The 14651-nt window shown below is 41.5% G+C and overlaps 1 long non-coding RNA gene across 1 annotated transcript; it reads left to right on the top strand.

Annotated features, from left to right (window-relative positions):
• The first annotated feature begins 3943 nt into the window (after positions 1-3943).
• On the top strand, positions 3944-4400 carry LOC125914838 (uncharacterized). The gene is made up of 2 exons (XR_007455458.1): positions 3944-4098; positions 4201-4400. It is a non-coding gene; the product is annotated as an uncharacterized LOC125914838 (long non-coding RNA).
• Positions 4401-14651: the final 10251 nt, after the last annotated feature.

Genomic DNA, 14651 nt, shown 5'->3' with positions numbered 1-14651 from the left:
GGAACCAGGTGAGAGGCTGAGCAGGGACCTGGTCTAGAGGGGTGGGGCTTGGCCCGGGATCCAAGTGATTGATGCAGGGGGTGCGTGGTGGGGGGTGGGGAGGACAGGGGGTGGTTTTGTCGAATTCCTCAGGGCTGACTTCACATGCCAGCTGAGTTTGTTGCTGAGGTAGAGATACTCATGTATTAGACCTGCTGAGTTAGGTTGTAGGAAAAATGGGCCAGCAGTTGAGGCGTGTCCACTAAGGTGATGTTTTACTGCTAACAATAAAGTAGTAAAAGATTTCACTTGCTGTACAAAGAGCCCGTGAGAGATGCTGCTTGGGTCAAGGACGCCTTTGCTGGAATTAACTTCCACGATGATGCTCATAGACCCTGAGCAGGATTGTGGGGCAGAGGCTCCATAGACAGAACCTGAGGGGCCGAAGGATCAGGCCTTGGGACACTGCCAAGAGGAGCCCCCAAATCTTGTCACCTAAAGTTGGCTTCCTAATTCATGCCTACCCACCCCCCCCACCATGTCGTGTGCTTTCCCATATTATTTTTGTTGTTGTTTTACTTATTATTGAAATAGAATTGATATACAATGTTACATTAGTTTTAGGTGTACAACATATTGATTCAACAATTCTATACATTACTCAGTCCTCACCATGAAAAGTAGTTATCGTTTGTCACCTTACAAAGTTATTACAATATTATGGACTATACTCCCTATGCTATATGTTTCATCTCTGTGACTTATTTATTTTATAACTGGAAGTTTGTACTTTCTCATCCTGTTCTGATGACAAACACATCATTTATGGCGATTTAGGTCACACATAACAGAACACCTACCTCTAAAGCCTTACCTACCGCTTTTATAAAGGGGAAATTGTCATTTCATATAACAATCTGTAACAAAAATCAATTGTTTTTGTTTAGTGGAGTGTCTCTACAGGTTCCCAAGCAACCTGCATTCATACACTACTTAATTTTTTCTAATGTTTATTTATTTTTGAAAGACAGAGCACGAGCAGAAAGAGGGAGACACAGAATCCGAAGCAGGCTCCAGGCTCCGAGCTGTCAGCACAGAGACCGATGCGGGGCTTGAACTCGCAAACTGTGAGCTCAGGACCCGAGCCCAAGTCGGCACTTAACCGATGGAGCCACCCAGGCGCCCCTTGATTCATACATTTCTAAAGTTTTTTAATGTTTTATTTATTTTTGAGAGAGAGAGAGACACACAGAGTACAAGCGGGGGAAGGGGCAGAGAGAGAGGGAGACACAGAATCCAAAGAAGGCTCCAGGCTCTGAGCTGTCAGCACAGAGCCCTACACGGCTCTCGAACTTGTGAGCTGCGAGATCTTGACTTGAGCCGAAGTCAGAAGCTTAACTGACTGGGCCACCCAGGCACCCCTGGATTCATACTTTTCTATATTTGTCTTTCCTCCTCAAGCTGGTTCCCTCATGGTTGGAAGAGGGCTTTCTCAGCTCCAAATATCCTGTCCTCACATAGCAAGATCTGAGGGGAGAGAGACAGAATGACCTGGTTTTTGACCTTTGCTTAGATTGGGAAAATCTTCCCTCGACACTCTGTTACCACTCCCCTTACTTCTCATTGACGGGAACATCATCTCACGCCCATGCCCCAAATAAACCTGGGAGGTGAATAAGGCTTTGGAACCTGGGGTGGGGTTGGGCCCAGACTCTGCTCAAGTGCTTGGCAACCACAACCTGAAGGAAATCCAAGTGCTGTTATTAAGAAGGGGACAAGCCAACAGCAGTGAGTGCCACAGCAAGCCTGATTAGAAGGTGGCTATTGGCTGAGGTTAGACAAAAAGATCTATCTGACCCAGACTTGAGAGTTGTAAAGAAGCTTCTCTTACGGTCTAATCAGCAAATTTGAATGGTAGCCCTTACATTTTCTGGATCAAAAATGCCTTCTATTGTCCTTGGTGATGCTTAACTCTTGGAGGGTTAATAACCACAGTCAGATCTGTTGAGACCTGTGGATCCTCTACCCCCAAGGGTAAATTGCTCAGAAGTTCATACATACAAAATTTTACTTATGGTTTCAGGGGGTCGTGAGCTTTCTGAAGCTCACTCATGGACTAACCAGAGGCTCATGCCCAGGTATCTCTGTTCAGAACCCTTCAGGCTCCTGTAAGTCCTTTGCAGTCATTGAAATGGAAGCCAAGCTGCTGGCTGAGACCCAGCCATTCCTGATATCCATCTTCTTGCAAGAGGTTTATCCATTGAGTCAGCTCTTCAAGTTAGACCCCCAAATTGCACAAGAAAGTAAGTTTTCCACCTTTTTAGTTGGCACTTAAAGCCATTTTCATACTCCTTCCATCAACATTATGAACACCCTTCCCGGGAATGTGCTCAAGTGAAATGACCACTCTCTAGCTCCTGACACAATGCCAATAGAAACAACCTAGATGTAACAAATAGGTAAAAAAAAAAAAAAAAAAAAAATACTCAAAGCACCTCTACTCAAGGTTCTCTAACTTCTACAGATGAATCAAGTTGTGTTTACAGAAAGCTATACTGATAGATCACATTCACCAGACTCAAAATAGTATATCTCAACACATTACTTTTGGATTTATGCCCTTTTACTGAGGCTTTTACTGAGGCCCATCAATGGTTGGCCACCTGAGGGCTGTTGAATTCATTGTCCGTCACTTTGAGGGGCTTGGGGCTCAGGGAACCAGTGCAAGAAAATATAAATTTCCCAGATATTCCTATTGTGGTGAAGTCCTTTGTCTCTGACCCAGCCGTCTTGTGTCCCCTGTCAGTATCCATGACACTCTGACTGGCTAAGTTGTTAGCTTACAAGTAGGGGAAAATCTCAAAGCTTCCACAATTTTTGACCAGAGCTCCTCATCTGGAGATCCGTGTATGGTCAGAGAATTTATTGCTTGTGAAAAACTGTCCTTTCGGTAAACTGGTAAATGCTGGTATGAAAAGTTCATTTTCTTCTGGTAAGTGCTACATAATTTTTTTTTAAACGTTTATTTATTTTTGAGACAGAGAGAGACAGAACATGAATGGTGGAGGGACAGAGAGAGAGGGAGACACAGAATCTGAAGCAGGCTCCAGGCTCTGAGCCATCAGCCGAGAGCCCGATGCGGGGCTCAGACTCACAGACCGCGAGATCGTGACCTGAGCTGAAGTCGGACGCTTAACCGACTGAGCCACCCAGGCGCCCCAGTGCTACATAAATTTATAGCCCGGAATGTGGCTATTGTTGTGTCTAACCACTCTAAATAGTTATTTATATTAAAAGTTGCAACCCAAATGCCATAGGCCCTCTCTTTTCAGAATAGGAGCTCAGTGCAGCCATGGTCTCTAGTAAATCTGTGGGGCTTGGGTGAGCCATACTATGGCGGCAGCTCTGGAGTGCTCCTCAACTAGCAGCATTACTGAGAGTTCTTACAAATGTGGGCTTATGTGATTCCTTCTTGACAGAAACTAGGTCTTGAAAGAAAGACCTCCTTCCTGGCAAAGTGCAGGGCATAGATTCAAGATCTATGAAGCAGAGGCTGGGACAGGGTTTCAAGTGTATCTGATTGGTTAAGAAAATTCTGTTCAGAAAAACTCTGTGAGGGAAAGAGGGAAGCAGGATAAGGTAGACAGAAAGGACCAAGCAAGATGTGGTCTTGGTTTGAGTCTACTTTTGGCCTGTTCTTTGGCAAGGGAGAGGGTGTGTTGCCTCCAATGAGGCAAGTACGCTAGTCTTAATGGGGAGGGATGCAGCCAAAGGGCTCTCATTGGATTTCCACAGAACCATAGCAATGAGCTATTGAGAAGCAACGTTCCCAGCAGGTGGAGGAGCTATAACATCCTGGTAAGTGACACAGATGGTGAATAACACCAGCAGGGTCCACCATCTACTACAGCAGTGATGATGGTGTGAGAAGGTCAGCCAGTGGGGGCCAGCAGGGGATAGGACAGCATAGAGTATGTGATGTCATAGTAGAGTTGCTGTATGACCGTAGACTTGTTTTCCTGACTGTAGATGATGGTGGGTCACTGCTATTCTTGATGCTGATAACTTGGGGACTCTCTCTCCCAACAGTATCTACACATGGTCTCTTCCAGGATTCAAGTCAGTTAGCACCTTATTCCATTTTGTTATGCTTTCTGAAGTTCTGGAATTCTAACTCACATGGAATCATGGTGTCGATAACTCCCCATTTTCATCCAAAAGGAACACAAATCAGCTGGTCTCTACAGTCCAGGAGAACGTGCAGTTAGATCTTTTCTTAAGACATCGCAATATGGTTCACCGTGGAACAAAGAAGATTGAAAAGGGCCCATCGGCTTTTTCCTGCCGATGGGAAAATACAGGTTAAGAAATGAAATTACCTGGTTACAAATTCAATAAAAGTAGGACAACATTGGGCTGAGCTTCTTGGTCACTGGTCTGTTGCTCAAATTTTGTACATAATGTAGCCACCACCATGTTTCTGGAAAGATCATCTCCTCCTAGTCACCAAGTTATTTTTTAGCAAAGTCTCAAGGGAAACTTGGTTCGATTTATACACACTGAGGTTTGGGGAAGTCTAAGGGAAGTATCATTTTGCATGTCATAGGTCAGAAGTGCCATGTGAAGAGGAGTTAAGAGTCAGCACCAAACCACGCAGCACAAACTTGCTTGTTTAGTTCCGGACATCTTTAGATCAGGAAATTGCAAATGAGTCCCATGGGACTTGAGTTCTCTATGAGAAGTAATCATTCCCACTGCACTATAAGAAGTCCCGAGTAAAGGAATCTACTACTACTAAGTATGTATTAATTGCCCACTTGACATTCTATAGCCAGATAAATAATACAGAACAGGCTCATAGAAGATTTCAGCTTTTCTAGAGTAGAAAGGCCAGCACCATCCCCCATCTGCCACCCAACCTGGACCATTCCAAATTGGACCCAAATAATGTCTCCTCTACAAGGAATCATCTCTACAATAGATGCAGTAGCCCTGAGTGGTCATATCACTGGGCTTGAAAGGCCGTGAGGGAAATCCCAGATCATGTGTGGAGAAAAAGATAGCTCTGAGGGATATAAATTCGGGGGATTTCAAGCTGCAGGCTTGTATAATGTCTGTCATGGTCTTTTGAACATACCCGTTCTCTCCTTGGCTGTGTGAACCCTTCACCTCCCAGAAGAGGAGATTGTACCATTGGGCGAGTAAATGTTAATCTGGTTCCTTGAAAATAAAAGACAAGTTATTCCCTCAAGGGGCCTATTAAGGAATCAAATATTTTGCCGAGAAAGTCCTTCTTTTTTACCCTATTCCTTACTTTATTTTCTTTTTAAAAATTTATTATTGAAGTATAATTGATACCCAATGTTAAATTAGTTTCAAATGTACACCATATTGATTTGATAATTCTATACATGATAATTATTACTCCACGTCCACCAAAATAAGTGTAGTTATATCTGTCACCATACAATATTAAAATTATTATAATATTATTGACTATATGCCCTACTTGTACTTTTCATAAATGTTACCTATTTATTTTCTAACTGGAAGTTTGTACCTTTTTTTTCAGCTTATTTTTTTAGCAATCTCTACACCCAACATGGGGCTCAAACCCATGACCCCAAGATCAAGAGTCGCACACTTTTCCAACTGAGCCAGCCAAATGCCACTGGAAGTTTGTACCTGTTTGTCCCCTTCGTCAATATCACTGATTCCCTCACCTTCTTCTCTGGCAACCACCAGTTTTCTCTCCTAAGATTCGGTTTGCTTTTTTATTTGTTTGTTTACTCGTTTTGTTTTTTAGATTTCACATAGAAGTGAAATCATATGGTATTTGTCTCTCTCTGTCTGACTTATTTCACTTAGCATAATACCCTCTAGGTCTATCTATGCCACAAATAGCAAGATTTCATTATTTTTTATGGTCTTCCATTACATTGGCTCTGCAGAGAACCCTAGCAGTGAGCTGTGGCGGAACCAACACTCCTAGCAGATGGGGGAGATATACCATCCTGGTAACAAAGAGAGATGGTAAAGAGCATCTGCCATCTACTACAGCAATGATGATGGTGTGAAAAGGTATATCATATCTTCTTGATCCATTCATCTATCAGCGGACATTTGGGTTGCTTCCATATCTTGGTATTGTAAATAATGCTGCAATAAACTCGGGGGGCATGTATCTTTCTGAATTAGTGTTTTCATTTACTCTGGGTAAATACCTAGTAGTGGAATTATTGAATCATATGGTATTTCTATTTTTAATTTTTTGAGGAACTTCCATACTGTTTTCCATTATGGCTGTGCCATATTACATTCCCACAAAAAGTACATGGGTTCCTTTTTTCTCCACGTCCTTATCAACACTTGTTATTTCTTGTCTTTTTATTAACGAGCCGTTCTGGTTGGTATAAAGTGATATTTTGTAGTTAAATTTGCCTTTCTTTGATGATTAGTGATGTTGAGCATCTTTTCATTGTCTGTTGGCCATCTGTGTCCTTTTTAGAAACATGTCTATTCAGGTCCTCTGCCTGTTTTTAAAATCAGATTTTTTTTTTGGTGTGGAGCTGTATAAATTATTATATACTTTATATATTAACCATTTATTGATTATATTGTTTGCAGATATTTTCTCCCATTCACTAGGTTGCCTTTTTGTTTTGTTAATAGTTTCCTTTGCTGAGGAAAGTTTTTTATTTTGATGTAGTCCCAATAGTTCATTTTTGCTTTTATTTATTTTGCCTGAGGAGGACCAATCCATAAATATGTTATTAAAGCTGATGTCTAAGAGATTACCACCTTTGTTTTCTTTCAGGAGTTTTATGGTTTAAGACCCCACATTTAGGTCTTTAATCCATTTTGAGTTAATTTTTGTGTACTGTATGACATAGTGGTCTGGTTTCATTCTTTTACATGTTGCTGTCCAGTTTTCCCAACATTATTTATTGAAAAGATTTTTCCCCATTCCATGTGCTTGGCTCCTTTATTATAGACTAATGGACCACATAGGCATATGTTTATTTCTGGTCTCTCTACTTTGTTCTATGGATCTGTTTTTGTGCCAGTACCATACTGTTTTGATTACTATAGCTTTGTAGTATATCTTGAAATCTGGGATTGTGATACCTTCAGCTGTGTTCTTTTGTCTCAAGATAACTTTGGCTACTCAAGATCTTTTGTGGTTCCATACAAATTTTTAAGATGATTTGTTTTAGCTCTGTGAAAAATTGTATTGGTATTTTGATAGAGAACCTATAGATTGCTTTGGGTATGCTACTGGACATTTTGACAATATTAGTTCTCCAATCCATGAGCATGGGATATTTTTCCATTTTTTGAGTCTCATCTTCAATTTCTTTCATCAGTGTCTTATAGTTTTCAGAGTATAGAGCTTTTACATCCTTAGTTAAAATTATTCCTAAATATTTTAACATTTTTGGTGCAATTATAAATGGGATTCTTTCCCCTAATTTCTTTTTCTGCTACTTTGTTATTATTGTATATCAGGCACCTGGGTGGCTCAGTCGGTGAAGCATCCAACTCCTGATTTCAGCTCAGGTCATGATCTCAGCATTGTGAGATCGAGCCCCACATTGGCCCCATGCTGGGCAGGGAGACTGCTTAAGATTCTCTCTCTTTCCCTCTCCCTCTATTCTTCCCACCTCACTCATTTTTTCTCTCAAAAACAAAAACAATACAAAACAAAACTTAAAAAAAAAGTAAAGCAACCGATTTCTGTATGTTAATTTTGCATCTTGCAACTTTCCTGAATTCACTTACCAATTCTAGTAGTTTTTTGGTGGAGTCTTTAGGGTGTTCTATATATAGTACCATGTTATCTGCTAATAGTGATAGTCTTACTTCTTTATTACTGATTTAGGTGCCTTTTATTTCTTTTCTTGTCTGACTGCTGCAGCTAGCACTATACTGAATAAAAGTGGTGAGAGTGAACATCCTTGTCTTGTTCCTGACCTTTTTCCTTTTCCCCATCAAGTGTGATGTTCACTGTGGGTTTTTCATATATGGCCTTAATTTTTTAAAATTGTTATTTATTTATAAGAGAGAGAGAGAGAGAGAGTGAGCAGAGGAGGGGCAGAGAGAGAGGGAGAGAGAGAATCCCAAGCAAGCTCTACGCTGCCAGTGCAGAGCCTGATGCAGGGCTCGATCCTACCAACCATGACCAGCTGGGCCACCAAGGTGCCCCTATATGGCCTTTATGATGTTGAGATATGTTACCTCTAAGCCTACTCTGTTGAGAGTTTTGTTTTGTTTTGTTTTTTGTTTTTTATCATGAACAGATATGACATTTTCTCAAGTGCTTTTCCTTCATCTGTAAGGTGACCATACAGTTTATATCCTTCCTTTTGCTAACGTGATGTTTTGCACTGCTGATTTGTGAATATTGAACCACATCTGTATCTGTGGAATAAATCCCACTGATCATAGTGAATGATCCTTTTAATGTATTGTTGAATTCAGTTTTCTAATATTTTGTTGAGGATATTTGTATCTCTGTTCATCAAAGATATTAGCCTATAGTTTTCTTTTCTTTCTTTCTTTCTTTTTTTTTTTTTTTTTTTTTTTTGTAGTGTCTTTGGTTTTGGTATCCGGAGAATTCTGGCCTCAAAGAGTAAATTTTGAAGTTTCCCTTCCTCTTCTATTTTTGGGAATAGTTTGGAAAAAAAAATGGTATTAAGTCTTGTTTAAATGTTTGGTGGAATTTACCTGTGAAGCCATATGGCCCTGTGCTCTTGCTGCTTGGGAGTTTTTTGATTACCAATTCAATTTTGTTACTGGTAGTCTGTCAACTCACATTTTCTATTTCTTCCTGATTCACTTTTGGAGACTGTATGTCTCTAGGAATTTACTCAGGTTGTTCAACTTGTTGGCATATGGTTTTTCATCGTATTCTTTTATAATCCTTTGTAGTTCTGTGATGTCAATTATTACTTCTCTTTTGTTTCTGATTTTATTTATTTGGGTCCTTTCTCTTTTTTCCTGATACATCTTGCTAAAGGTTTATCAGTTTTGTCTACTTTCAAAGAAACAGCTCTTGATTTCATTGATCTGTTCTGTTTTTTTTTTTAAGTCTCTATTTCATTTATTTCTGCTGTTCCTTCTACTGGCTTTGGCTCTTAATTTTCTTTAAAGAAACAAACATTAATCAAATCAGTGCAGAATAAATGGTGATAAGTGCTATAAAGGGCAATGTAGGGAGCCACAGCTCTATTTAACAAGGGTTGGAATCAAGTCTAGGAGGGCAGGGGAAGCTTCTGTAAGGAAGGTCCCCAAACTGAAATCAGAAGGATGAGTGAAAGTTAAAAATGGAGCAGAGGAGATATTCAGCAAAGGCCCAAGGCAAAATGAAAACATGAAAGCATGAAAGCAAGAGTTTGGGCTGTAAGAGGGAGGAGGCAAAATGAGGGAGGAAATGCAGGAAGGTCACGTAAGTCCCTGTATAATTTTATCCTTGACAATGGGACATGATGAGTTGTAAGCAAGAGGAACACATAATCATATTTGCTTCCACACAGTGGCAGTTTGGAGACTGGAATAGTAGGCAGAAAGAGCAGATACAGAAAGATGGTTAGGGGTGATTGCAAAAATGAAGCAAAAAAAATGATAATATTTAGACCCAGGTGGTGGCAATAAAGATATTAAAAAAAAATGTGAGCCGATTCAAGAGCTGTGCTGAATTGGATCAATCCTCTTTCAAAGACTTATTCTTCCTTATCCGTATAGCTATTTCTATTTTAGAATCAGTAACTCTCCTTTTTTATTTTTTATTTTTGAGTATAGTTGCCACACAATATTACATTAGTTACAGATTTACTGCGCAGTGATTCAACTTCTGTACACATTTTGCTGCGCTCACCCCAAGTGTAGCACCCATCTGCCACCATACGACACTAGTATAATATCATTGACTATATTCCCTGTGCTGTATCTTTTATTCCTATGACTTATTCACTGCATAACTGGAAGCCTGTATCTCCCACTCCCTTGGCTCATTTTGCCCACCCTCTCTCCCCTCTCCCTCTGGCAACCATCAGTTTGTTCTTTGTATTTGTAGGCCTGATTCTGCTTTTTATTTGTTCTTTAGTTTTGTTTTTTAGATTCCACCGATGAGTGAAATTATATGGTATTCATCTTTCTCTGGCTCACTTATTGCACTTATCATTATACCCTCTAGGCCCATCCATGTTGTTGCGATCTTTTTTATGGTTGTGTAATATTCTATTGTGTATATATACATAGATATATGTATATGTATGTGTATATGTATATGTATATGTATATGTATATGTATATGTATACACACCACATCTTCTCTATCCATTTATCTATTGATGGATACTTAGGTTCAGTAACTCTTTAAAACACTTATTGTTTATGTGTTTTTCTCCCCTACGAGACAATAAACTGCTCAAGGGCAAGTGTAATGTCCTTGATGTTTGTATCCCCAGCACTTGGCACAGATAGAGCTTACCGCCAAGAAGTCCCTCCGTAAAGGTATGTGAAATGATTGATGCCTAGTTAATCCAGATATTGGAATGGACGGGGGCATGCTTCACAAGAAGACGAACAAACAGAGAACTGACGTGGAGGTTATAGACAGGCAAAGATACGAGCAAAAATGGTAGATCAGATGATTCCATGATGAAGAAAACGTTCATACTTAGGAGACAGCAGTCACTCTTATGGTTTTTTTCTGCTATGCTGTACTACACCCGATGAACTTGATCCTTCCAGTAATACTCTATAATAGTCCAGTGTTAGTCCCTCTCAGTTAGTTATATCTTATAACTACCCACTCACAATGGTATATGTTCCCATTTGTGGACCTGGAGTAAAAATTTAGAAAAAGTTGTCATGTACTTAATCAACTATAAAATACAAGAATCCCAAGATGAGAGTTTCCCTCCCTTGGTGTATCCCTTTCTGGTGTACTGGGGCTCCTCAGAGAACACCTACGCCTCTAATACTCTGAATACCACAGCTGGACTGCAGGGCCGCACAGGCTAAGGGGCTCAGCACTTGGCACCTCATGTGGTTGTCACCCCCGCCCAGGAGGGAGCATGCCGGCAACATCTACGGTGCAAGGGCCATAGACCCGAGAGTGCAGGCGTAATGCATGCAATTCCACAGCCAGAGGCTTCCCTATACCCCAGGACACAGATGGAACTCAGCAACAATTCCAGGTCATTTGCACCAATTGAGCCATCCATGTCCCTTGTCAGGATTGTCATGGACAAGGTTACAACTGTTCCCAGGTCTCTCTGATGGAAGGAAGGTTTGGGTGCCGATCAGCAGGGCCTGAGTAGCCTTCCCCGCTCTCACTCTCTTCCTCCTTAGTTGCTTTCCTCACCCCTTCCAAACATGTTATACCTTGAGTTCCACAACATGAAAAATCTGGAAGCTTGGGCTTTCTTGAAACCCAGTGTCCAGCCATTCCTGCAGCCTCCTGGCACTGGGGCTTCTGGATGTTTTTCTTCACCCTGATCCCTACTCCCTCCTGCTCCCTCTCCCTACTCCATCGCACTCCCCTTCTACTCCATTGACAGCAGCACATATGCAGTGACCAGAGGGACTAGAGAATTTCTATGTGGGAGCGACTCTGGAGGTGAACATCCAGAAGGTAGGAACAGCACTGGGAAAGAGCGTTTGTTGAACAACCCTGCTTTGCAGACATTCGCATGCACTTGGGGTGGTGCTGTGTTTCCCATGTTCCCCACATTCTGGTAGGATTCCTAACTAAATATCAGGCTGAAACTTTTTTTAAAAAAAGTTTATGCATTTTTGCGGGACACAAAGAGACAGAGTATGAAGGGGGACAGACAGAGTGAAAGGGATACACAGTATCTGAAGCAGGCTCCAGGCTCTGAGCTGTCAGCACAGAGCCCAACGCGGGGCTCGAACTCATGAACCCCAAGATCATGACCTGAGCCGAAGTCGAATGCTCAACCGACTGAGCCACCCAGGCACCCCTGAAACTTCTAATTACTAATGTGTACACTGGGAGCTAGCTCAGTTGGCTGAAAGTCAGCCCAGATCCTACTTCTCTCTTCTCTCCAGTCCCCTGTTGGAGTAGAGAGCTGGACCCTGACTCCAAATGCAGCCTACTGAGCAAAGGCTTAACCGAGAGATTGACTGCTTGATTCATTCATTCTCTTGGCAATCATTTATTGACTTCTTCCTCAAGCAAGCTACTAGGAATACAGGGGTGAATAAGGCAAAGTCCTTAATTCCTTAAGAAACTGTCAACCTAAATTGTGAGGAGCTGATAATTAAGTAAAAGCATTTATTTAGGATCAAAGAATTACAATTCGGGGTACAACAGGTTGGGGCAGCAGCCACAGTCAGGAGATTTTGAAGACAAAAAGGAAATGCTTGCCTACGTTGTTTACAAAGGATTTTGATTGGTGTTGGCTGCAGAAAACTAATCGTGGTTGACTGTAATTGTTCGCTAATGCTATCACTAAGCAAAAGTCTCTTATTGTAGCAAGTTATAGGTATTTGTGTTGAGTCCTTGGAGTATTTGCGGTCTGGCCCAGTTCAAAAGTTCATGGTTCCACCGGTGAGGCCACGCATTGGCTCATTGCCTTTATGGCCTCCTGCCTCCATTTTAAAACACCTTGATATGAGTGACCCCATTTCATTTCACCTCTCATAGAACCAAAGGTCTGATGAGAAAAAGACCAGTATACAGGCCATTGTGACGGCATGAAATACACACTCTCTGATGGAGGTGGTCACAGGGTGTTAGGGGACCTGCTGGGGGTGGTGAGGCTCAGCTTTGGGAACACAGAGAAGGAAGGACAAACCCAGAGGCTGGACCTTTTTCTAATACCCCTCAGTGTCCTTCTTCATCTCCTAAGCATCCACTTCTGGCATGGAATGGGACTTTGCCTTGGAAATCAATGCTTGCAATGTCGGACCATTGCCCACTGTTGTCTTAGGCTCAGAAACTTACAAGGGAGTTCTCCAAGAGGTGCAGGTGTGCCCAGGGGTGCAAAGCAGAGCGCTAACAGCTATTTTTGCCTTTTCTAAAAATAGAAAGGGCTTGGGCTTTTCCGCATTGAACATGGACAGGCACCTAGGTCCTCACCCAACGTGAGCATTGGTCACTGCCTGGGGGTGGCCAAACACCTCTTGCTCGCTGATTCCCTTCAGCTTCATGTGATGCACTGCTAGCTATGTGTGCTCACAGTTTACTGATTATATTATTTAGATTTAACTGACCTGCACAAAAGAAACCACAGACTGAAGACAGCTCTTGTGATAGGAGCTCAAGAGAACAAAAAAGTGGAGGAGCTAACACTCCTAAAATGAACCATGTTTGCAGGTAAAAGTAATAATGACTTCATTTTTATGGTAGCCTTTATAAATTTCCCTTTCACTTAAAATGTATAGTGTACAAAATAGGCCCATACAACAGAGGGTTCTCCAATCTATAAGTAAATATGGAAATTCACACTGTGCTTAAAAATGTTTCATTGATAGTGATGTTTCATTAAAAAGGCTTATGGACGCAGGGCACCTGGGTGGTTCAGTAGATTGAGCATCCGACTTTGGCTCAGGTCATGATCTCACAGTTCATGGGTTCAAGCCCTGCACTCGGCTCTGTGCTGACATCTAAGATTCTAGAACCTGCTTCAGATTCTCTCTCTCTCTCTCTCTCTGCCCTTTTCCCGCTCATGCTCTGTCTCTCAAAAAATAAATAAACATTAAAAAATTAAAAATAAAGGCTTATGGACCCTCGTGTTAGATTGCCAATCCTCACCTCAAGGTAAGTAGTCCATCTGCCAAGTAGCTTATCTTGTCCTCACCCAGCTGGCATTAACTTTCCTCCACACCAGAAGTTATGGCATGAGTGAGTTCCATAGTAGAACACGGAAACAAAAATGATGCCATAAGTAAATTGCAAAGTACAAGCCAAGAGGAGCTCTTCCAGCTTCCTGGCTGACACCCCACACAGGTATGACAGGAACAGACAGCTCTATGCCTTCCTGGACACGCCAGACCAGTCTCTCCCCCGGTGACAGGCACGCTGCTCAGCATCTGCTGAGAGGTGTCACCCAGCTCCACGATGGCTTTATGAAATCTTCTCTTTGATTTGGCTGCTGGCAGTTTGCTGTTTGAAGTCTTACCTTGTTCTGGATGGAAACCATGTAAAAGTATCACATTCTATGTTGTTTCCATTCTAGACTATGAATTCATTGGCACACGTCCAAATCAAACCTCAGTCCTGATTTCCTCAATATTTGGCTCATATTTATAAACTTCAGAGAACCTCCCAGCCAACCTGGCTTGAATCTAAAGCTTCTTTACCCACATTTTACACAGCCCTGCTTTCAAAACAGAAAGCTTGGAATCAAATGCTCAAGAATCCCCCACCTTCCTTCCAGTTGTTTGTTTGTTTGTTTTATTTGTTCTTATTTATTTTAGTTTTTTTAATTTACTTTCAAGTTAGTTAGCATACAGTGCAACATGATTTCAGGAGTAGATTCCTTAATGCCCCTTACCCATTTAGCCCATCCCCCTTCCAAAACCCCTCCAGTAACCCTCTGTTTGTTCTCCATATTTAAGAGAATATATTTTGTCCCCCTCCCTGTTTTTATATTGTTTTTGCTTTCCTTCCCTTATGTTCATCTGTTTTGTATCTTTGT

The sequence above is a fragment of the Panthera uncia genome (genome assembly GCF_023721935.1).
Source record: "Panthera uncia isolate 11264 chromosome D3 unlocalized genomic scaffold, Puncia_PCG_1.0 HiC_scaffold_8, whole genome shotgun sequence".
NCBI lineage: Eukaryota > Metazoa > Chordata > Mammalia > Carnivora > Felidae > Panthera > Panthera uncia.
The sequence above is the reverse complement of the archived record's forward strand: the minus strand, read 5'-3'. Positions and strand labels throughout refer to the sequence as shown.